The sequence below is a fragment of the Vipera berus genome (assembly GCF_964194415.1).
Source record: "Vipera berus genome assembly, chromosome: 2".
Taxonomy (NCBI): Eukaryota; Metazoa; Chordata; class Lepidosauria; order Squamata; family Viperidae; genus Vipera; species Vipera berus.
The window spans coordinates 101,701,247-101,726,682 of record NC_138203.1 but is presented as its reverse complement, the minus strand read 5'-3'; the positions used below and the strand labels follow the sequence as shown (position 1 = coordinate 101,726,682).

The 25,436-nt window shown below is 40.8% G+C and overlaps 1 protein-coding gene across 1 annotated transcript in view; it reads left to right on the top strand.

Moving 5' to 3' along the window:
- RBPMS (RNA binding protein, mRNA processing factor) overlaps window positions 1–25,436 on the top strand; it is a 69,713-nt gene that overhangs the window by 7,692 nt on the left and 36,585 nt on the right. The window contains exons 2-3 of the mRNA XM_081317570.1: window positions 1,094–1,132; window positions 7,177–7,239. The gene's annotated coding sequence lies outside the window, so the exon portion shown is untranslated. The remainder of the gene's footprint in view (window positions 1–1,093; window positions 1,133–7,176; window positions 7,240–25,436) is intronic.

Sequence of the window (25,436 nt, the reverse complement as noted above, 5' to 3'; positions counted from 1 at the left end):
GTGGGGAAGCAGAAATGCAAACCAGCCCGTCCACAGCTAACCAACAACAACACAGTCAAATTGACTGGGAACTGCCCCCTCTGAGTAGGCCAGCATTAGCTGAACATCAAACACAACAACAACCACAAATTGTCAACAGAGAAGCATCTGAGCCAGTTAGCCAAGAGTCCAGGCCCACCAGAGGAAGCCAGCCAAGCAGACAATCTGATAGGAATGACTTAGGTATCCAAAGCAATAGATATCCTTCAAGAGTCCATAGGCCACCCAAATATTTAAGGGACTATGTCAATAAATAACAACAACTGGGGGGTAAGGGGTGTTGTGTCTGTAAATAGTTGCAAACATGTAAAATAGCAGGTTGCAAAAGTAGGTTCTTGAAGCGGGAGATTCTGGTGCAACCATTGGTTAAAGTAGCAAAGAAGCGGGAAGATAGCGATTGATGATTGGTTACAGTTTAAACAGTTCTACTATAAAAGCCTGAAACATTGACAGTTGACAGTTGACCTATGTGTATTGAATAAACTCTTTCATTGTGAACCACTCTGAGTCATTGTCTACCTGAACCAAACATTGCGCCCGGTGCGGCCGGCCCCCCCTGCACCCCCCACGCTACGCCACTGCTTGCAATCACATGATGTCACACTTAATAACGCAGAGTGATCCACTTAATGTGATCCTGGCTGGAACTGCCAAATTGTCTTCAGGTGTGATCACATTGGGCACAATCATGTGATTTTTTCACTTTACAACTCTGCACTTAGTAACAATCCCAGTTGTGGTCGGTAAGTGAGAAGTATCTGTAGTTCCAACAATAATAAATACTTTTAAGCAATGGTATATAATTTTAATAGTTTAACTCAGTTTTTATCCTAATATTGCATACGAAATTAAGTTCCTGTTATTAATCAGTTGCCTGCCTTAAGGCCATATGAAATAATTAGGTCTTTTTATGAATTGTTGTTGCTGCTCTTTTAAAATAAAGCCAAGAATGCTGTATATTACTGTATGACAAAGTGTTGATATATTTAAATGTACAGATCTCAAGAACTTGTATATTATCTTGTACATATATCATTTTTATTTTTCTCTCCAGGGGTATGAAGGTTCTCTTATTAAACTCACTTCAAAGCAGGTAAGGCTAACACTAAACAAATGCATCATCATAACCATCATAGGAAATTATTAAGATGCGGTAGATTATAAACAGTAGAGTTGGTATGAAATTTTGGCACAGAGGTTTACATATCAGTGACAAAAGTCACTGAAGATAATCAGAATAACTGAACTCACAATTTTAACCCATTACTGTCTTTCTAGTTGATTTAGTATTAGTAAGAGCTAAAGATGTGTTAGGGATGTACAGTATGTTAGATGTACTCAGGGCTTTTTTTGTCATAGAACGCCCAGAACGGAGTTCCGGCACCTTTTTTGGATGGAACCTTGTAGGGTAGGCAAGGCAGGTTGTATGACATGTGTGAGTTCCGGCACCTTTTTATTTTACAAAAAAAGCACCAGATGTACTTGAACAATTAAAATTGTGTCCCGCCCACTGCCCATCTTCAAAATGTGACCACTGACATACAGAAGGTATGGTTGTGATTATGTAATGTATGCAAATCTCGCTTTTTTAAAATATAATTTTATTCAAGACATTTTTAACAAGATAAAAAATACAGACATATTAGAAAAGAAACAAAATAAGAAAGAAAATAGGAAGAGAAATACAAATAGAAAAGAAAAAAGCAGGGGGGAAAGAAAAAGTGACTTCCCATCTTTTTGACAGCAGTTGTAAATGCATTTATATTCCACCCTCTGTCTCTAAGGCTACATCATAATTTCCTTCTTTCCATAAGCTACCCTTTCTAATCTTCAAACCAATAAATCACAAGCTTTTTTCCTCTTTTTTCAGCAAAAGGTCCATAAGGAATCTCCAATCACTGATAAATGTAGTTGTTGACCTTTAATCAAACAGGCTAATTTTGTCAATTGTACTAGTTCTGTCATCTTCACCAGCCATTCCTCCATTGTGGGCATGTTAGAGTCTGTCCATTTTTGCACATATAATAGTCTTGTAGCAATAATCATATATAAAAATAATCTTCCATATATCCTTTCTAACTGACTGCCCACTAATCCCAGCAAGAAAAGTTCTGATTTTAGCTGAATGTTGATCTTTAAAATTTGTTGTATCATTGTACGTATTTGAATCCAGAAATTTCTGGCTTTTTTACAAGTCTACTAGGCATGATAAAAATGATACATGTTGTCCAACATGCATTTAAAGTACCTTTCTACATTCTAGGTCATTTTTCTGGAGTCAAAAATATATTTTAGATTACAACATAATGTAAATTTCAGTCCTTTTAACCACGTATGTTCCTATGCTTCCATCAGTGCATTGTGTCTACAGTTCTTAGCCCGTTTTATCATAGTCTATCGCTTGTTCTTTTTCCATTTCTAAATTTCAGCTAACTTACATTTTAGCAATGTTCATCATTTGTACATAATAAACTTCATAATCTGTCCTCTGTTGTCAATTCCAAATGTCATATTATCTACTTTCAATCTTTCTCTTAACTGTGCATACAAAAAACATTAAAAACTAAATCCCTCTTTTGAGTCAATTGTTCTTTTGAGTTCATCTTATATTCTCCACGTTCCTGTTACAACAGCTCTCAATAAGTTAACCATTTTTTTCTATCTACTGTTTCTTTCCTGTAAAATGCTTTTTATGCTGAGACCCATAAAGGCATTTTCAGGCAGAGCCTGGGTTTATATCTATTTCATAGTCTCGTTACAGCATTTCCAAATATAATAATTCTCAAAATCTACATTAACCTTAACTTTTATTATACCATAAAAAGCATACCATCCAAAGGTCAAATCATGCTTTTCTAATTCTAAAATTCTCCTATTTCTTAGCAAAATCCATTCTTCCATCCCGACTAAGCAGCAGGCTACAAAATGTAATTTCAAATCAGGCAGTCCCGTCCTCGTTCCTTTTGCATGTTGAAATATTTTATATTTAACTCTTCTTTTTTTCACTGCCATAAAAACTTAATTATATCTTTTTGTCCCCTTAGCAAAATGTTCATTTTTATCATATAAATTCTCCCCCAAATGACAAATCTTATCATGTCCTTAATTTTATTTCATGTCTTACGAGAATTATTATTATTGTTATTATTCTGGTATTACATTTATGTTTCCTATTCAAGTAATTCACTTTTTCTTATTCTTAAAACCATCTTTTTCCATCAGTTACATTTGTTTTTCCAGTTTCATATTCTTTGTTAACATCTTTGTCTTTTATTTATTTTAAAATCAGCTAACACCCCAAGTGGTTTAGTTTTTCTATAAATGGTTCTGCTCCCTCCAGGAGGTTTTCCAAAATTATCAGCAGGTCATCAGCGAATGCGAGTAATTTATGTCTTTTTCTTTTAATCTTCATTCTAGCACTTCTCTCATCTTATCTTATCTCTGTTCAATACCAAAGCTAAAATAAATAGCAATGGTGACAAGGAGCATTCTTGTTTAGTCACTTTCTGTAACTCACAAGTTTTGTTTATTCTCAATTCACAGTTAACTATACCTTTTTTGGGATATCAATTTTACCCATATATTCCAAAATTTTAAACAAAAGTGTTCAATTCAAAATTGTCAGAGGGCTTTCTGTATTCCCCCCAAAAAAAATACTGTTTACTTTTCATTATGTTGTTGTAAGTATTCCAAAATATCCTATATGTTTCTAATATTGTCCCTCAGCTTTTAGGTGAAAATCCGAACTGATTATAGTCGTGTAAAATCATCTTCATTTTCTCAGCTGAAATCATCATACATAGCAGCACTGATGACATTTCTTCTGTTAATGTAATATTTCTATGTTTTAATTTTAAAATATTTTTCTCATGTTCCTCAATTTATATGCCAACCATTTCCCCAATTTGCAAGATCAATTTCTTTTGTTTTGCATAATTTATGTTTACTTCCATTTCTCTTACTATTAACAAAAACTACTGCTGTTTTAAAAGTTTAATTTGGAGTTAAATAATTTGGGTGAGGGGTTGCTTTAATTCTTTCATTTTTATCTGACTTAAAATCATGTTTTCTTATCTCTTTTTTTTAGTTTACTATTATGCTGTATAAAATATCCCTTCATAAAAGCTGTACTTGCATCCCAAACCATTCTTAAGTCTCTACCTTTATTAAAATTACTATAAAAACGCCTTTAACTTCTGTTTACAATTTTTCATTACTGTTTCTTTCTGCAGTAATGTTTGTTTACTTTCCATCTCAAAGATGGATAGTTTTCCTTTTAAATAGTAAAGTCACTGTATTGTGGTCTGAAAATATCTTTGGAAGTATATCCACACTAGTAGCCAAATTCTTGGATATCCAAAACATATTAATTCTTTCAGAATAATAAGTGTATTCTTTTGCATCACTATTTTTGTATCTTAATGCACTTGCAAGCTCTAGATTATTCATCATGTAAAAAAAAGTTTTTGATAATTTATCTTGTGCTGTTTTAATATCTTTCTCAGAGGTACTGTCCTGCGGTAGATAAATGTCATGCCCAAGGAACCAGTAACACATCCTAATTTCAAAGCACTGAAAAGTTTATTATTGCTACCTATACACAAGAATCAATCAATTGATCAGAATAGAGCTGGAAGGGACCTTGGAGGTCTTCTAGCCCAGCCCCCTGCTCAAGCAGGAGTCCCTATGTCATTTCAGACATGTGGCTGTCCAGTCTCTTCTTAAAAACCTCCAGTGATGAAGCACCCACAACCTCTGAAGGCAAGCTGTTCCACTGGTTGATTGTCCTCACTGTTAGGAAGTTGCTCCTTAATTTCAGTGGCTTCTCTCCTTGATTCGTTTCCATCCGTTGTTTCTTGTCTTGCCTTCTGGTGCTGGTCTAACAGTCAAATCTAACGGTCAAAGCTAATTTGCTGGTAAATAAGGGTGAAAGGAATTCATGGCGAGCTGGACTTGGATCCCTCGTGGCTGTGCAAATTCATGATATGTCTAACCTTGTCTTCTAGCTCAGACTGCTGATCTCCTACAACAAATTACTCCATTCCAATTTCCCTTAAATACCAATTTTCATATTGGCTAGTTTGTCCATAACTGCTTGGTAAAAATTTACCTTATCCTCATTTGAAGCATAAATTTCCATGATCAAAGACTTGGCTCCATGGAAATCATTTCTAATCCCACATATCTACCCTACATATTGCCCAATTGGTTTTATAGCTTTTATACTGTAAGCCATTCATTGGTTGAGATGGGTGGCTATAGACCTTGAACAAATAAACACATAAATATCAGTCAATATCAGTCCAGGTTTTAATTTGGGTTTACACATAAACAATTCATTGGTCTTTTTAATTCCGACTGAAATACATTTTTGCAGATAAAATATTTTATATCCTTTTTTCTGATATGCATTTCTTAAAGACAAACTATGTCTTGTTTGAATTTTTTGAGATGATTTTCTTCCTTTTTGAGGAGCATTTGCTCCATTTATATTTCACACTAGACTTAAAATTGATGTTTATACCCAAAATTTAGAAAACGCATTTCCTGCCATTACCTAATGTTGTCTCTTCCTCAATTTTTTTTTGTTTTTAGCTCTTTAAGGTCCAGAGTGTTGGGGTTCTTTGTCACTTCCATTTGCATTTCTTCCAGTTCATCTTTAAACTTTCCTAGAAAGTCTCTTGCTTTTTGGACTGAGTTCAGACTGAACCCCTATTGTTTAAAAATGAAAGTGTCGTGCTTCTAGCAGTAGCTGTCAGGGAAAACCTAGGCCTGCAGATTTTCTTCTTATAGTTTAATGCCATGAAAGGGACAGACGACAGTAGGAATTTGCTGCTGCTGCTGCTGCTATGATTTTAAAAAAGGATAAAGACCTTTAGGGTTGTTCATTTGATAGCTAATCCAAATTTTAAAGAAATAGATCATTTGACATTGGCCAATAAAACCCAAATCTTTATTTCTAATATCTAGGTATAAAAACAGAATAGCTGAATCTTGATTATTTTCTCCAACTGTATTCAAACACTCTCCACCAGGACAAGTCTCTCAGTATGACACTTTTACGGAAGGATAAATATTTATATTATCTAAGGTCATTTTTCATAGCCAGTGTCATAGCATACTGAAAAATTAATTTTTTAAAAAATATATAATTTCAGATTTTTGTCTAAACATCTTTATAAGAAACCTAGCCTAAACATTTTGATTGTTTTTCACTTGTTAGATTAAATCTGTTTAAATACTACGAAAGTAAAATGTTTGATAAAGACAAAAACAGAAGTAAGATTGGTTCTGTAATTTCTGCTAAATTAAGTGCTCTTGTACAAATACTTCCTTGCTTTAATGTTTTTATTGATGAATTAGTCTTAACGCAACACTCCTGTCTTAATTCTTGGTAAATGCAGATTGTAGATGGAACATTTTGGAATAATTAAATAATCACTTCTTCCTTTTAATTTGTTTAATTTGCTTTTGTTTTCATATTCTGATTCTTTTGATATTGGATAAATGATTCTTCACAGATGGGAAATTTCACAGTCTTTAAGATTCATTGTGGAGGCATGGTCGCCTAAAGTTTACAAGAATGTGAAATAAATAAAATTAACCACGGTGTTTTAAAATTGTTACTTAATATGTAGAATGTAACATTGAATAGAATTGTCCAAAATGTTTATTTTTAAATAAGTCAAGTATGAAATGTTGAGAAAACTGTCATCTTGGATGTGAAATTCAGGATGCTTTGAGCATTTTGGAAGAAGCTTGAGCTTGAAACGAGAGGAATTCCAAGTTCAAGACAGTGACTTTCAAAACTGAAATGCTTCCAAAATGCTTGGAAAGTCCCATCCAGTATTTGACGAGGGATATTTTATGAAATTTCACACTGAAAAAAATGAGAAATTAAACGTTTGGACATTCCTAGAACAGAAGAAAGTTTAATCAACGAAGTTTAATCAACAAAAATCAATTCCATGAACTAAAGATACTAAAAACAATGTAATCGTGTTTAATTTGGGCCATCATTAAAATTTCAAATGAGGTTTTTCTGCTTAATTTTTAAATTAAAAGTAGCAAATGAAGTCATGGATAATTCTGACTGTTAACACTCCAGAAACATTCTAATTTTTCCTCTTCTTTCAGCCTGTGGGTTTCGTTAGCTTTGATAGTCGCTCAGAAGCAGAAGCTGCTAAGAATGCCTTGAATGTAAGTAGATATTATTAATATCAAGTGACTGGGTTGCTTTCTAAGGGTGGTTAAATACATAAGTACATACAGGGAAGAGGCACTGGACTATATTAAAATGGAGCTCTATTGCCAACAGAGTCATGTACTACAATTCAAATGGGAATTTGAATTGAAATTTCAAATGGGATTGTTTCTTTGAATACTTATAAAAATGCCCTTGCATGTGGAAATGTCCAACTAACAAAATAGAATTGGAACCAAAGGGGAGATAGTATAGAGTTATACAATGTGCTACATATACAGGATTGACTTGTATCTCTGTGCTATACTTTATCTGTCAAGTGTCCATGGAATAAATCAAATGATTTTGAGCTGCCAAATGCAGTGATGGTTGATTATGGGTCACCAAGTTGTCAACTCTTAGTGACATAGAGATAAACTTATAGATAGACAGGATGATCTGTCTGGTCCTTCATGCTTTCCAACAGTGCACTTCCATGGCTGTAATCAAGTTCATCCAGCTCACTTCTGTTTTTAAATTTATTATTATTTTTATTTATTTGTATTTCCTATTTCTAAACTGCCCATCTCCCTTGGAGATTGATTATCCTGGTCTTCTGTTTTCTTCTCTCTTTCTCAGCATTACGGCTTGTTTGTTTATTTAAATTTATTTCTCAAGGGAGCTGTGTTTTACATAAAATGTCAAAATATGATAACTTGAGCCAGTTCACTCATGCCTTTTTTCATTTTTCGTTTTCTTAGTTTTTCATAGTCGTCTTGGTAATCTTTCCCAACACCACAGTTCAAAAATCTGAATGCACTTTTTTAAAACATATCCCAATTTAACTTCCCTAAGCCATCACAAGAAAAGCCATTCCTTGCACAATTCTTGTCTCTGTAAGTGTAGACATATTGTAACATCTGAATATCTTTTCCAAGGTCTTCATTACCAGCCTGATGATGATGGTGATGATGATGATATCTATTCAGACAAGTCCAAGTCTTGGCGATTTTGTGGGCCACGTCTCTCCATATCTTCTGATCTTGCACTGTTCCTTTGAATTTTTCTATGCTCTGGCTGGTGTCAGCTTTGATGGTGATTACCAGCCTACTAAGTGCTAATCTGCAAAATATTTCTTGATTGATGATTCCTTTTCTATGTAGTTGATCTTACATAGAAAGCTATCAACAGTTTCAGTATCTTCAATGTTGCTGGTTGTTGTACTTGTAGTTTGGTCCTCTTTATATTTAATTGTAATTCCATTGACAGTCCTTGATTGTCCTTAGTAGAGCTTCCAGATTATTTGCATACTCAGCTATCAAAGTACCATTGTTAACATAAACCAGGTTATTAATTTTCTTCCTCTAATTTTAAAACCACACTCATTTTCTTCGAAACCAAATTTTCTCAATATTCAATTCTGCATATAGGTTGAATAAATGACAGGGTAGACAACTTTGTCTCGCTCCTTTGCCAACCTGGAGCCAGTCTGTTTTGCCATGTTCTGTCTGTACTGTGCTTTCTTGATCCGTGTATTGGTTGTGCATTAGATAATATGGGATTCCCATTTTTCTAACCCCCTTCTACAGCTTTGACATGATCAACATAATTAAAAGCCTTTCTATAATCAAGGAAGTACATGACGACTTCTTTTTAGTATTCTTTGGCTTGTTTTGTTATGTAGCAACAATATCTCTTATTTCTTGGCCTTTTCTAAAATTAGCACGAACTCTGGCATTTCCCTTTCCATGTGTGGTTCTCCAATCTGCGTTGGATAATTCTAAGCAATGCTTTGTTAGCAAGTAAAATTAAGAATATTGTGCAATTGTATGCATACTCTGTTAAGTTGCCTTTCTTTGATTGATATTTATACGTAGGCTAATTCAATCTGTTGACCAAGTGTCATTTTCCAGATTTGTTGGCATAGGATGGTAAGAATTTTACTGGTTCTTCTTCTATTGCTTGCCATATTTCTGTAAATGTTTCACTAACTCCTGTTGCTTTCCAACTTGATAATAACCGGAACACTAATGTAACTTCATCTTCTACCATTAGAGGTTCTTGTAAATAGGGAGTATCTTCTAAGATATCTTGAATGTTGACATCTCTACTGTAAAGAATTTCCTATTTGTGTTTGATCTTCTTTGAATTACTTGCTGTTTGTTTATTAGCATCCTTTAGCATATCAGTTTGAGCTTGGAACCTCTTTCTAAGTATGAGATCTTTTAGAAAATGTTCCTTGTTTTTCTGTGTCTGTTTCCATATTTGATGTTTTCACAGATGTCATTGTCTTGCCTCTTCTGAAATTCTTTGATAGTTTCCTCCTTGAAATCGTCTTTTCTTTCTTTCTTGGCTTTGGCTTCTCGTCTTCATGGCAATTTCCACCATCTGTTTGTACATCCACTTTGCTTTCTTCTGGTTTTATGATCTTTGCTGTAAGTTTTCACATTCATCCTTAATAACATCTTTGATATAATTCCACAATTCTTCTGGTTCCCTATCAATGAAGTTCTGTACTTCAAAGCAATTCCTGCCCAAGATATGTCATTGAAACTGGTTGGCTTTGTTCCTCCATTTTAGCCAGACTTGGATCTTGCTTATGGGCAGTTGTGATTTGTTTCATAGTAAGTCTCTGGCCACATCTTTACCATTATAACAGACTCTTCCTCTATATTACTTGGAGCAGTAATATAGTCAGTCTAATATTTGTATATACCATCTGATGATGTATATAGCATTGGTTGTTTGAAGATTGTGTTAGCAATGAAGATTATATTAGCAATGGAGAAATCATTGGATTGCACATTGCTTCATTTCCGTTTCCTTGGCGATATAGTCCAACTATGGGTTTTCTTCTTTATTTCCAACTTCTATATTCCAACCTATAAGAACAAGCTATATATCTTGCTTATTTGTTCTACCAATTTCAGATTGACCTTAATTATGCAGCTCATCAACTTTTGCATCAGTAGTTGGAGCATTAACCTGGGTAACCATCATATTAAATAGTTGTCTGCAAAGTCTAATTGATATTATTTGGTCATTTATGGCATTATACCCAAGTAAGATCCTTGCTATATTTTTTTCTGACTATGAGAGCAACACTATTTTTTTTTTGTTTTTGATGTTCCGATTAGTAGATAATATGATTTTCTGAATGGAAGTATCCAATTCCACTCTATTTTAATTCTCTGACGCCTAGGTGTTCAATGTGCAGTTGATTCATTTCAGTTTTTACCACATTTTTTTCTCCATGTTCATGCTTCTTACTCCCATGTTCCATGAAGACTCTGTTTTTGCAGCTACAGAATCTCCCTGTCTGCATTTCAACATCAACAGCTCAGCATCCTGAGGGCTTTTTTGAACTTGCAGCATAAAAACCATTAGTACTTTGAAAGCTCCTCAGTTTCTCTCCACAGCATGTTGCGTGCCATTTAACCTGAAGAGCCCATCATCTGGTACCGTGTCATCAATTATTTTATATTATCTATCCATATGGTTTTCTTGGTAAAATACAAGAGTGGTTTACCATTGCCATCTTTTGCACTTATGAAATGATATTTTTGCCATTGTTTCTAATGAGCTACTCCAGTATCTTCCTATACTGCTGCTGCCTGATATAGGTACCTATTTCCTTTAACTGAGCAGCTAAGTTAACCTTCATGTTTTGTGTGACTCTCTTGGAAGTGTATGCTTTTGGTGTATACTCCAAGAATTCTTTATTCATCCTTCTGAGCAACATCCCCTGTCCTGATACAGCAAGATAGCTGGATTTCAGGGGGAAAGATGCAGTGGAAAATACTTTTGTTCAAACACTATTGTGATATGCAGAGAATGGAAGAGCAATGACCTTTATTTCTGCCTGTATAAATAAACAACATTTATTTCCAAAGAGGGTAGAGGGCAGGGGTATTTTTGAGAAATCAACAGCATTAAAATGACAAGCATGACTGGGCAATTGAAGCCCCACCTTTTTAATGGGCATAGCAAAACAGTACATAAAGTGAGAACAGGCCACTTTTAAATTCTGCCTGTATTGCCAACAGGCAGTTTAACACAAGTATGTTTATTGATGGAAGACACGATGTTAGTCATTAACTCGGATGGTTAGTACCGTATATACTTGAGTATAAGCCGAATTTTTCAGCCCACTTTTTGGGCTGAAAAACTCCACTTCGGCTTATACTCCAGTCAACAAAAAAAAAGAACTGTCCCTTCGTTCGGAACAGGCTGCTGAGAGAAGCTGCCTCGCCTGCTGCGCCCCCAACAACCGCCGCTGCAGCTTTCCCCCCCCCATCGCTCACCCGCTGCCCCCGAAAATGCCGCTGCCGCTTCCCCCCCCATCGCTCACCCGCTGCCCCCGAAAATGCCGCTGCCGCTTTTCCCCCCCCCATCGCTCACCCGCTGCCCCCGAAAATGCCGCTGCCGCTTTTCCCCCCCCATCGCTCACCCGCTGCCCCCGAAAATGCCGCTGCCGCTTTTCCCCCCCATCGCTCACCCGCTGCTCCCGAAAATGCCGCTGCCGCTTTCCCCCCCCATCGCTCACCCGTGCTTTCCCCCCCATCGCTCACCCGTGCTTTCCCCCCCATCGCTCACCCGTGCTTTCTCTCCCCATCGCTCACCCGTGCTTTCCCCCCCCATCGCTCACCCGTGCTTTCTCTCCCCATCGCTCACCCGTGCTTTCTCTCCCCATCGCTCACCCGTGCTTTCCCCCCCATCGCTCACCCGTGCTTTCTCTCCCCATCGCTCACCCGTGCTTTCCCTCCCCATCGCTCACCCGTGCTTTCCCCCCCATCGCTCACCCGTGCTTTCCCCCCCATCGCACCCGTGCTTTCTCTCCCCATCGCTCACCCGTGCTTTCTCTCCCCATCGCTCACCCGTGCTTTCCCCCCCCATCGCTCACCCGTGCTTTCTCTCCCCATCGCTCACCCGTGCTTTCCCCCCCCATCGCTCACCCGTGCTTTCCCCCCCCCATCGCTCACCCGTGCTTTCTCTCCCCATCGCTCACCCGTGCCGCCCCGAAAATGCCGCTGCCGCTCGCCCGCTTGCTCGCTTCCTCGCCCGGGGACCAGCACCAGCCAGCCAGCCCGCCGGCGAGAAGCCCGGCCCGGAGGTGAGGGGAGGGAGCGGAGTCGCTCACCCGTGCTTTCCCCCCCCATCGCTCACCCGTGCTTTCTCTCCCCATCAAAGATCCTTGGAAGTAATGGTTGGAAAAGTTTGCAAGTCTTTGGGAAAGTTCAAGAAGTGAAAGGAATACCCTCCTCTTGAAAGACCAGATAAGGCAGACAGGGAGATGAAGAGTTCAACCGAGTTTCCTCTTTTGTTCAGGCATCTGCACCCGCTGCTTTTAAACTCGCCGGGCGCTGCAACGGCACCCGTTTTCCCCGGCGAGTTTTCCCTACCTGGCCCCTGCAGAATCGCGGCGGCGCCCCCGGAGAAGCCTACCCCGAGGCTGCGGCCGATTTTTCCTTCTCCTAGACTCTGCCGCCCAGAGCGTTGTTTCTCCCCCTCGTGCGTGCGTGGGATGAGGCGAGAAACCAACAGCCTGCGTCCGTCTCTCTTTATGTATATTTCTGTATATATCTTATCTCGGGATCTAGACCTTTCGAAGGAGAAGGGGCGGCTGGAGTTCGTGAGTTGCTGTGGGACCCAAGGGTTGGGGGAAGAGAGATGGGAGGGAAAAGGGGAGAAACCTGCCGCTGGCTAGTTCTTTGTCTGATCGGGGAGCCTGAACAAAAGAGGAAACTCGGTTGAACTCTTCATCTCCCTGTCTGCCTTATCTGGCTTTTTGAAACGCACCACCGGCTGCTCCGTCCAGAAGCCCAGATTCGGGAGGGCTGCTTGGCTTCCACTTGAGCCCATCTATGTCCGCGGGCCCCCCCCCACTACCCCTAGACCTCCGCCGCCGGCGGAGGCTTGATCCGCGCTCCGCAGCGGCAGGGCGCGGATCCAGCCAGCGGCAGAGGCTTGTGGAGCACGGATCCAGCCTCCGCCGGCATGCAGGCAAATCCTGCTAAAGGGCTTTTCCCCCCCCACTGGATCCGCGCTCCGCAAGCCTCTGCCGGCGGCAGGGCGCGGATCCAGCCGGCGGCAGAGGCTTGTGGAGCACGGATCCAGCCTCCGCCGGCATGCAGGCAAATCCTGCTAAAGGGCTTTTCCCCCCCCACACTGGATCCGCGCTCCGCAAGCCTCTGCCGGCGGCAGGGCGCGGATCCAGCCGGCGGCAGAGGCTTGTGGAGCACGGATCCAGCCTCCGCCGGCATGCAGGCAAATCCTGCTAAAGGGCTTTCCCCCCCCCACACACTGGATCCGCGCTCCGCAAGCCTCTGCCTTGCCTGCCTGCTTCTTTCCGCCGCGGAACGAAGCAGCCTGCCTGCTTCTTTCCGCCGCGGAACGAAGCAGCCTGCCTCCCCAAACCTCCCCAAACCTCCCCAAAAGAAGCAGGCAGGCAAGGCACGGAGATCCGGAGACCTGCCGACGTTTGGGGAGGTTTGGGGAGGTGCCCAAACCTCCCCAATCATCAGCAGGTCTCCGGATCTCCGTGCCTTGCCTGCCTGCTTCTTTCCGCAGCGGAAAGAAGCAGGCAGGCAAGGCACGGAGATCCGGAGACCTGCCGACGTTTGGGGAGGTTTGGGCACCTCCCCAAACCTCCCCAATCATCAGCAGGTCTCCGGATCTCCGTGCCTTGCCTGCCTGCTTCTTTCCGCAGCGGAAAGAAGCAGGCAGGCAAGGCACGGAGATCCGGAGACCTGCCGACGTTTGGGGAGGTTTGGGGAGGTGCCCAAACCTCCCCAATCATCAGCAGGTCTCCGGATCTCCGTGCCTTGCCTGCCTGCTTCTTTCCGCAGCGGAAAGAAGCAGGCAGGCAAGGCACGGAGATCCGGAGACCTGCCGACGTTTGGGGAGGTTTGGGGAGGTGCCCAAACCTCCCCAATCGTCAGCAGGTCTCCGGATCTCCGTGCCTTGCCTGCCTGCTTCTTTCCGCAGCGGAAAGAAGCAGGCAGGCAAGGCACGGAGATCCGGAGACCTGCCGAGGTTTGGGGAGGTTTGGGGAGGTGCCCAAACCTCCCCAATCGTCAGCAGGTCTCCGGATCTCCGTGCCTTGCCTGCCTGCTTCTTTCCGCAGCGGAAAGAAGCAGGCAGGCAAGGCACGGAGATCCGGAGACCTGCCGACGTTTGGGGAGGTTTGGGGAGGTGCCCAAACCTCCCCAATCGTCAGCAGGTCTCCGGATCTCCGTGCCTTGCCTGCCTGCTTCTTTCCGCAGCGGAAAGAAGCAGGCAGGCAAGGCACGGAGATCCGGAGACCTGCCGACGTTTGGGGAGGTTTGGGGAGGTGCCCAAACCTCCCCAAACGTCAGCAGGTCTCCGGATCTCCGTGACCTGCCTGCCTGCTTCTTTCCGCAGCGGAAAGAAGCAGGCAGGCAAAGCACGGAGATCCGGAGACCTGCTGACGTTTGGGGAGGTTTGGGGAGGTGTGCGCGCACCTCCCCAAATCTCCCCAAACTTCGGCAGGTCTCCGGACGGCGGCGGCTTGGGAGAGGTGCGCGCGATCCTGGAAGCACCGAAGCCTCGGCCGCGCGCAAGTCCTCGGTAAGCTCCGGGCGGTCACTTGCTTCGCGTCTCCTGAGGGAAGGGGGGGGCGACTGGAGCGGGCGTGTTTCCTCGCCTGCTGGGCGCCGCGATTTGCCCGGGGAACGCGCGGGCCCCGAATGGCAGCGTGGAACGAGGAAGCGGACAGCCAGGGCTTCCCCGAGAGCCGCGGCCACACAGGGTATTCCTGTGTATTCAGGCTTGCAAAATGGCGGATCGAGCCTCTGCTGGCGGCGGAGGCTTGCAGAACGGCGGATCGGCTTATACTCGAGTCACGAACTTTTTCCAGTTTTTGGGGGTGAAAATGGGGGTCTCGGCTTATACTCGAGTCGGCTTATACTCAAGTATATACGGTAATCGCAAGCTCAGTTATTAAGAGCTATTGTTGAACATTTCTTGCCATACACTCAGTCTCCTCCAAACAAAAGACCAGTCTAAGGTTTCTTAATAGCTCCATTTAGGTGAAGGTTGCATACAGTCCTAATCATACCATCAGTGGTTAGCAACTCTGTAAAAGCATGTTGTATCAACAAGTCCTCCACAGAAACAGTATGACTGTTTCCAGTGGGTGATACCATGGGATTTCAGATCCTGGTAATTCAATAGTGTCAGTGTTATAAAGTTATCAAGTACTGTTACCAGGTTGGGAAAAAGGCTAATATATAGATAACCTAACTAAAAAAATCGCCTATTATATTCATTCATGGAAATTCCTAATACTTTTAGTACAGAAACACCTTTAATTCCGTTGGCAAATTTATTTAAAAAAGGAATTAGTAAAAAAAAAATCCATTTCAGAAAATTGCTGAAACAAATTGCTTTCTGTTGATATTCTGATTTTTTAATTGGACAATCCTCAACATACGACCGTTCATTTAGTGACTATTCAAAATTATGATAGCACTGAAAAAAAAGCGAATAGTGACTGGTCCTACAATCATCGCAGCATCACACGATCAAAATTCGATTGCTTGGCAATCAGCATATAGTTACAATGGTTGCATCATCCCGCAGTCATGATGCAACTTCTGTTTCCAGCTTGCTTCTGAAAAGCAATGTCGATGGGGGAGGCCAGATTCACTTAATGACTACGCAGTTCATTTAATGACCACATTCATTCACTTAATGACAACAGCAGAAAAGGTGGTAAAATGGGGTGCAACTCACTTAACAACTACCTTTGCTTAGTGACAGCATTTCCAGTCCCAGCTGCAGTCATAAGTCAAGGACTACTTGTATAAATCTTAGTACACTACTGGAAAATAACAATTACAATTTGAATTGTGTGATGTCATTTGTTTTCTATGTAATTTAATGATTGAATGGAATACTTTCGTGGCACATACTTCAGAATCCTATAAAAAGGGTGTTGCTAAGAATACGGTTCTTTGCACTGTTGAGACTTGAGAGATGAGAATACAAGATCTTCCCACTTAAGAATGGGAGAATCTGTAATAAAGGGCCTCCAAATTCTGAAAAGCCTCTCTGCATTCAGAATAAATACATTCAAATAAGGGGAAAAAATGGGTACAATCAATGGTGATGAATTTTTCAGAAATTTCTTAGGTTCTTCCAAACAGATGGCTTTTAGCATTATTGATCAAAAGACATTTGTGCTCAAAAAGCAGTTAGAAAACATGAGAAAATTACAAGTGAAAGTTGTATGGAACTCCTATAAAATTACATTATTGCACAATAGAAGCCTCGTCTTTTTATCTAAACATGCTACTCTGACTTAGTGCACCATATTTTTCTAAAATAATTTGTCTGCCTAAACAAGCAGACATGGATGTTTTAATCCTTTTTGCAAACGGCCCCAAATTTGGTTGTCTTCAGGTTTGCATAACCAAAAAAAATGTGTGATGTATGAAGTGAATAAAAGAAATATTGCAAATGGTAACTTCTAGAACTTTTATATACATAATGCATATTAAAATCACATAATTTTGCTTAGTGCTATATATATATATATATATATGCATTCACCCTCATATACGTAGAATTTTGTACAATAAGATAAAAAGAGAAGTTTTTATTCTATAGAAGTTACAGTTTAAATCTTGCCAAAACACATGGGAAGAGGCCAAAAAAAGAATGAATTGCAGTTCAGAATTAGAATTAGATTACAGTTTAAATTTCTAGGCTTTTTATCATTTAGGGATGAGAATTAACTGGTTCTGCAGAAGGCTTTGTAGAGATTCTTTTCTCTGCAGTTTTTCTGTAGTAGGCACATGGAAATTACCCTTTATCCTAGGTCAGGGGTCGGCAACCGGAAAAAGGAAAAGAGCCACTCAGAACCGGTTCCATCACACAAACAAAAAAGTGGGAGCCGCAAAAAGTGCACGCGTGTGCGTCCACTCACGTGCATGCGCAAAAAACATTTTGCGCATGTGCAAAATGGGAGGCACCTGCGCGGCGACGGGTCTCCCCTTTGGAGAGGTGTGTGCCGTCCCGTTCGGAGACTTGCCGCGTTTGTCAAACATGGACGAACGCGGCAGCTGTGCAAACGGGACGGCGGCGGTTTGGAGAGTGCACGCGCACCTCTCCCAAGCCACCACCGTCCGGAGACCTGCCGTGTTCGTCAAACATGGACGAACGCGGCAGCTGTGCAAACGGGACGGCAGCGGTTTGGAGAGGTGCGCGCGCACCACTGCCCGTTCGAAGAGGTGCGCGCGCACCGGGTGACTGGGAGACGCAGGAGACGGCTCAAAGAGCCGCATGCGGCTCCGGAGCCGCGGGTTGCCGACCTGTGTCCTAGGTCTATGCCAGTAAAAATGTGGCTATGGAGTGAGACAGCAATTTTGCACATTTTCTTTTCTCTTTTTTATATCAAAAATAGTTGAGAAGGGCAACCGTCCTAGGTCTATGCCAGTAAAAATGTGGCTATGGAGTGAGACAGCAATTTTGCACATTTTCTTTTCTCTTTTTTATATCAAAAATAGTTGAGAAGGGCAACCGTCCTAGGTCTATGCCAGTAAAAATGTGGCTATGGAGTGAGACAGCAATTTTGCACATTTTCTTTTCTCTTTTTTATATCAAAAATAGTTGAGAAGGGCAACCAAGGTGGTGTAGATATTTGAGTAAGAGCTACGTGAAGTTTATTTGCAAAGTTTATTTGCAAGCCGCTCATTCTCTATAAAAGAGATCTTTGATCATTGGTAGCCTATAAATCTTTAGACAAATGAGTAACAACTCCCTTTTTTCCTCCCTCATTTCTAAACCTCAGTGTTTTCTTCTTTTTCTCTTTCTCCCCACCTTTGTACTGCTTATCTTTCTTCTCCCAGGCTGACACATATGATGTTTGTGGTGGAGATTCATTACCACCAATGAAATACAGCTCAAGATGAGACAGGCTTGCTGTATGACTAGGAAAAGACTTATGGGTGCTGATATGGCTTATGCATGATTAAGTTACTCTGGCATAGTGCCACTGAATATTACGTGAAAAGTGTATCAGACATTAGTATGGTACACCGCGAACATTAGTTCCAAATAGACAGCCATGTAGAAATTTTGCTATCAAGAAATGAGATGTTCCATTCATCCTGTCATCGGATTGCAAATCCAGACAGAAAAGATGCAGCTGACATGCTCTGAAAAAGTAGTTGCTGTTAACAGACTTCAGAATAATTCATAAACAGATCAACTGAGAGATATAAATAAATATACAGTATATTTAATTACTTCTTTTGATTGATAGTACTGAGCATGTTTAAGGAAGGGGTAGGCACCATGGTACCCAGACACACTAGTGCGGGGGTAGGCAACCGTGGCTCTTTTATGACTCGTGGACTTCAACTCCCAGAATTCCTCAGCCAGCCATGCTGAGGGGAAAGGGAGAGGTTGCCAAGCTGAGCCATGCTGGCTCAGGAATTCTGGGAGTTGAAGACCACGAGTCATAAAAGAGCCAAGGTTGCCTACCCCTGCACTAGTGCATTCCTGAACATCTCTTATGCCCATCAAGTTTCCAGCTTCAGCTGATTTATGATGTTTTTATTTTAGAACGTTCTGAAATGAGAAGATGCAAAGCCGTCTCTCACATCAGTGTTATTTCCTATAACCCTTTTGGCTTATTGTAAAAAAAAATTGTATAGTTTGAGCAAATCCACATAGTACCCTTGCACCAGTATGAGAATCGGTCCAAGGACGTATCCGTGTGCCATCAACTGTATCTTATCATCCATCTAAATTAGAGGCAGCCTGAGTTTGATTGCTCTGTTCTGGAAATGTTATTTTTCCTTTTATCTCATCTGTAGAATGTGGTGGCAAGTGTGGTATACGTAGCTGCTCATGGAAGAGGTAGCCTGAAAAGATATATTCCATGTTGACCAACCTGAAGCTTCAATAGGTTCTCATAGTTTCCTGTAGGACCAATTCTTCCTCTGTCCTCCCAAAAGCCTCTTTTCCTGCCCCTTTACCCTGGCTCCTACAGCCCCCACCCATTTTTCTTTTTTAAATGGATAAGCCAGCTAGTCACTCTAAAGCAGAAGTCCCCAACCTTTTGGGCACCAGGGACCGGTTCCATGGAGAGAGGGGGCATGGTTTTATGTACTGCCCGTGGATGGGGCCTTGCTTGTTTGCACAGACCGGTTTCTGACAATGCCAGTGTTCAGTGCCAGTCCACAACCCGGGGGTTGGGGACCCCTGCCCTAGAGAATGCAAAGCCTTGAAAGTGGCTTGTCTGCCATTGCTTAAGGCATATAATTGGAAGTATTACTGAAAGGACTTGTCTCTTGTATTTGTCTTCTGGCCTGCCTAGCTGGGAATCCCCATCTCAGTGGCCATTGCTCCCAAAAACCATGGCCCCTACTGCCTTTCCACATGTAAAGTTATTAGAATACTTTGCAATTCCCATACTTTGCCCCAGCTAAACTCTTTTCTTAAACTTCAGCACTCATCCAGCAGCCACACTAGTTCAGACAATCACTAGGTGTCAGACAACAGGGGTTAAAAAACTCTCTTTGCTGCCTTCTAGTGGTCACAAGGTCAGATGATTAATCATAGTTTTAATAAGTTTTTTTTAAAAAATGCAACCAGATGATAGAATTATGGAAAAAAAATACAGCGTGCGGAGAGTGTTGTGCTTGGAGATTTTTTTTTACATGATTGATGTTTGGTGGGGCTGGAATTTCAGCAGTGGTGACTGACTGTCAGTCATGACCTTTTGAAACTTAGAATGTTATGCATTAAAACTGCATTGATAGTAGAGTACACAACAAGAACATGTTGTGGGAGCCCTTTAGGGCAGCATGATTCCCTGGGATGGGATGGAGTATAGTAAAACATCTTTGTAGATCTTCAAATTAGCCTCTGGAAAATAACATCTGTGTGTACAGAGTTAACCTCGGCATTTTTGAGTGCAGAAAGTAATCTTTTCTTACTAGAATAAAAGCATACGGTAAGGACTCCTGTTTTTAGTCTATGTTTCTATCTTCATTTTTAATGTACAATCTCTGTTTGGCTCTGCTAATCTCCAGGGATCTGAGGGAACAGAGCGGGATACAGACTACCTTATATGGTGCTGATGCTAAAGATGTTTTAAGAATGTGACTTGCTGTAAAGCCTATGGCCCCAGATTTTACTGCCAAACAAATTAGGTCATTTAAATTTCTGAGGTTTTAAAAGGATGTTGAGACTTTAATTTGGAACAAGACATTCTATGTTGTTATTTGTTATTTTTATTTTTTGTTCAATGGCTCAGATTCCCACACAGTTCAGTGAAAGACTTGAAAAAAGTATGCTACATTTCCAGGTGCAAATTTTTTTCTGCATTAACTGGAAAGATGCAATGTACAATATCACAATGTACAGCCCTACTGTGTGCACAAAATTCAACTTGGATTGAATGAATTGAAAAGTGAATTTAACACCATGAAGTGCAGGGTTTTTTCCCAATTTATTTGAAGGTTCTTTCCACTGGACTAAAAAAAAATCTTTGCAATTAGTCATATTCTGCAGGATCAGAAAGGAAAGCTTTTCCCCACACTGTACCATTTCATTTATTTTTGTTTACATTATTTCTATATCAGCTGACCATATCAACTTTGGACAATAAAACCACAATTAAAACATCTAAAATACCCCCCTAATAGCCACATTAAAATAATTCACCATGTCAACAGATCAAAAGAAAAAAAAAGATGCCAGATTTTTTTTTGTAATGAAGACTCAGAAGCTTATTGAAACAGTTCCACTTTTAAATCATATTGAATGAATTATGTCTTGCATGCATCTTATATTATAAAGTATATCTTTCTTGAAAGGGATAGGGATAGTGGTATGGACTTCATGCATTTAGAAAGTCAGCAATTCATGGAGAATGGTGCTCTACAGTCAATCGGAGGGGGAAGATGCCCCTTCATTAGTCTGACTGGAACTTCCTGTCACAGTTTACTCTTTTTGGGAGCTGTACTAATATCCAAGCAGAGACATCACCCTGTCAACAAAAGTGCCTATAGTCAAGGCTATGGTCTTCCCAGTTGCAATGTATGGCAGTGAAAGTTGGACCATAAGAAAGGCTGATCGCAAAAGAATTGAGGCCTTTGAACTCCGGTGCTGGAGAAGACTCCTGCGAGTCCCTTGGACTGCAAGGCGATCAAACCGGTCAGTCCTAGAGGAGATCAACCCTGACTGCTCTTTAGAAGGCCAGATCCTGAAGCTAAAACTCAAATACTTTGGCCACCTAATGAGAAGAAAGAACTCACTGGAGAAGAGCCTAATGCTGGGAAAGATTGAGGGCAATAGAAGAATGGAACGACAGAGAATGAGGTGGCTGGATGGAGTCACTGAAGCAGTAGACGTGAGCTTAAATGGACTCCAGAAGATGGTAGAGGACAGGAAAGCCTGGAGGAACGTTGTCCATAGGGTCGCGATGGGTCGGACATGACTTCGCAACTAACAACAACAACTAATATCCATCCTATCCAGCTACTCTGATGTCATTGTTTCCTTCTTTGACTTTATTAGCAGTCCTGATTTTTGCACATCCCAGAACCCTCCTTGAACTGTGGGGAATTTAACTGATGACTCTAAAGCATCCATCAGATCAGCACTGGACAAATTTCTTTCAAAAACATGGCCAAGAATTCTGGCTGGGGAGGTTATGATTAAAAACAACCTGCTCAGGTTACATCAGAAAACAACAAATAGGAATTTCAGTGTTTCCCCCCCCCCCAATTTCTGTGTCTTTCAGTTGCTGCATTTTCAGCAGAGAAACTCTTATGGATCCATGCTTGTGCCTTATATAGTACTGTATAATTAATAACCCAGTATTTTTGCTTTGCCATTTCCTGTTCTTAGCCTGTTTTTGTAGAAACAAAAGCTGGCAATACTCAGCTAAGTATTATCTCACTCTGCCTGCTTAAGGGCCTTGAACATTGCCAGTGTGCTTCTGTACGCTCCTCATAGGCCCTTTGCACATGAAAGGGCTGCCTAAACCTAGAATGGCCCTACACATGTATATCCCTACCTTGCTAGGGAGCTTGGGGATATAATCAGAAGCTCAATCCATCAATTTTTTGTTTCTGTTCTTGCAATACAAATGTCACACAAATTGCTTGGCAGTTTTTACTCAGACGTTACAGGGAGGACAGTTTCTCAGTGATGGGAACACCTTGTCATCTGCTCAGAGATGTAGACTACCTGCTTAGCACTTGATCTCTTTTCTACCATCATCCCTGGCTGTCCTGAGAGACACTCTCTTGCACATAGCTGAAGTACTTAAAATTACTTTGTCTCTCTGCAAAAAGAAGCACAGGAGGAAAGGGCGAGGGTAAAACAGGGCACTATCTGCTGCCATCTTATGTGATCCCCCATTGACCACCACAGTGGAGGACTAGTCAGAACCAAGGAAGTAGAGAGGACAAGAATGACAATAAGGACACTTGTACATTGAATTGAGAGACTTGCTGTGCATTTGCCAGCAGGGTCAGAAATGGCCACTATTAAAAAAATGTCACATGCTTATATTTTGTCTTTGTCTTCCTACCTCATGGCCTGCAGTATTTGCCTGTAATAAAAGTAGTGCTAGGATCTTCATGGTATAGGAAAAAACTCAGGAAGAGTCTGGTTTTTCTGACTAACAAGTTTATTCAAAATCATAAGCTTTTGTGATCTTATGCTGCAGCACCAAAAGCCTTGTGTCTTTCATTTGTTGTGAAAGGCAGTACCAGACTCCTCCTGATTTTTTTTTGTTTCCAATAGATTAACAAAGCTCTCCTCCTACAATGTCCCTAGTATACGAAAATATTGTATCAAGTTAAGATTATTTGACCATCCACATAAGGATTGGCTGATTCATTTGATTCATATATATATGCCCGTCTCACATAAGTGAATGTGTAAACCAACAAAACATATAAAAACATTTTTTAAACTATGTAAAAAAATAAAACATATTCAGCAGGCGAGATGGAAAACACAGCCTTAAGCATAACCATTTAATAGGCTTTGCATCAAAATTGGATCCTCAGGAGTGTCAATCAAATCTACTCTCTGGTCAGTGTTTCCCAACCTTAGCAACTTTAAGATGTGTGGACTTCAACGCCCAGAATTCTCCAAGCCAGCCATGGTGGCTGGGCAATTCTGGGAGTTGGTCCACACATCTTAAAGTCGCTAAGGTTGAAAAGCACTGCTCTGGGGGATGGTGTTCCAAAGGGTAGTTGCCATGACAGAAAAGGCTCGATATTAATTGATCTGGATTGATTGAGGGTTTCTGCAACTTCATCCTTTTTTAAACTGGAGAGCTCAGATTTATATCAGTGCCTTTTGCATTAATAAGTGTATTCTGCTGCTCAGTTAAGTCAACCTTCTCCTATAGCGCCAACACTCAGAATATACAGAAAATCTTCATTATTTACTGGTTCTGTACTTTTCAACTCACCAATTCAGTAACATTTATTTGTAAATTCAAAATCAATAGAATTTGTAGCATTTTCATATTCATGTGCAGAATAGTAAAAAAAAATTGAGTCAGCTGATGTACACATTTCCAGTTGTGGTCAAACAAGTCAGTGCTCTCATACTGATGGCTGGACTGGTTAAATAGCCCCCAAGCCTCGTGATCCTGTGTTCAAGAAGGCTGTTTTGTGCCTTACAGAGAAAATACAATACAGTATCTTCTGCAGAACATAGCCCATCAAATCCCTGCCCTAGACTTAACCTCACAGTGCACTGCTCCATTAAACATCCCTGCAGCTCCATTAAAACTTAAGATTTTTATAAAACTTTAAATGTTTCAACTTTTAAGATTTTTTTTCCAGTACTGGGTTTATTTGTAAGAAATATATGCATTAAATAAGTTGTCTTTAAGCAGAAAGACACATAAACCAAGATTAAGTATTGATCGGTTGACAAAAATATGTGACCAGAGACTCTAACCAGCGTAAATAATAAGAATTTACTGTAGTTTGAAAATGCTCCTTGCCAGGCACAGTCAATTTGCTAAATTGTTTATTCTAGATCTAAATCTCATGCAGGTATACAGCTATTCTGACTGCAGATGGAGGCTGGCATTATTTTACACTCCAAAATTCTAAATCACAGGAAAGACGATCCTCTCTTTGTGACTTAAGATTTTCAGTAAGGTCATATTCAGTTTCTTCCTCACCAACCTCTATTCTTGGGTTTACAATATAGTAGGACATGAACCAGGTGGCAAAGAAAGTGGGGAGGGTAAAGGTAAGCAAAGCAATTTACACGTCAGTGCTTCATGCTTCGTTTATGTTGTCATTCCTGAAAACCAAGATGAGGGCATAACTTCCAAAAAAGATGGTCCTGTCATCCTCACAGGGAAACAATCCTCAGTGGCTTCTGTGAGGAAGGAGGAGGGTTTTCAGCACAGGGAAATTGTATTCTCTTATGGTCTGCTTTTTCTTTCCAGGATAGGTGGCCTTAATAGCCTCTTTGAGAATTAGCTCTGCTCGTCTTGGAGATGGGAGGTTGCAGTTGACAATAAAGTACACACATTTTTTTGAGGCTTGCTAAATCTGAGGATCAGAGGATGTCTAGCCTAGGTTTTGATGGCTGAATATTTAGCCCATGAGCTTCTATTTCTCAAGTGAAACTTCAAAGCTTATAATTGCCATTTTAAACAACCTTATTAATTCTAATTTTTGTCTTTAATGTCTTTGAGGGGATTTAAAACGCAGTTGACTAAACTGATATGCTTTTAATTAAAAACGAAGAAGAGGAATTCAAGCTTAATTTGCTGCTTGCTTCTATTCCCTCTTTATCCTTTCTCTAATTATTTAATTTTGAGGATCCCCAACCTTCTTATGATTTACATGTTACTGCTCTTGTTTTCTTCACTTACTTCCTTTGCATAGTTAAAAAGGAGAAAGGGAATGATCCATTGCATCTGAAGAAACAGATCTCAATCAGCTCTTGCAATTTAGGATCTCCCACAACATACAACATAATGCTGGAGCTGAGATCACTGTTCATAAAATAAAGCAAAATCTGTCAGCTTTATAAGGCAGTCCAGACAAGAGGTACACCTAGAAGTACTAACTTTATTGTACATTAACACCTGACTCTCAAGTTCATTCCCACATTCCAGTACAAACCTATACTGCATCTGGCTTCACTAATCCCAATCTGTGGTTTCATTTCTTGGAACTCAACC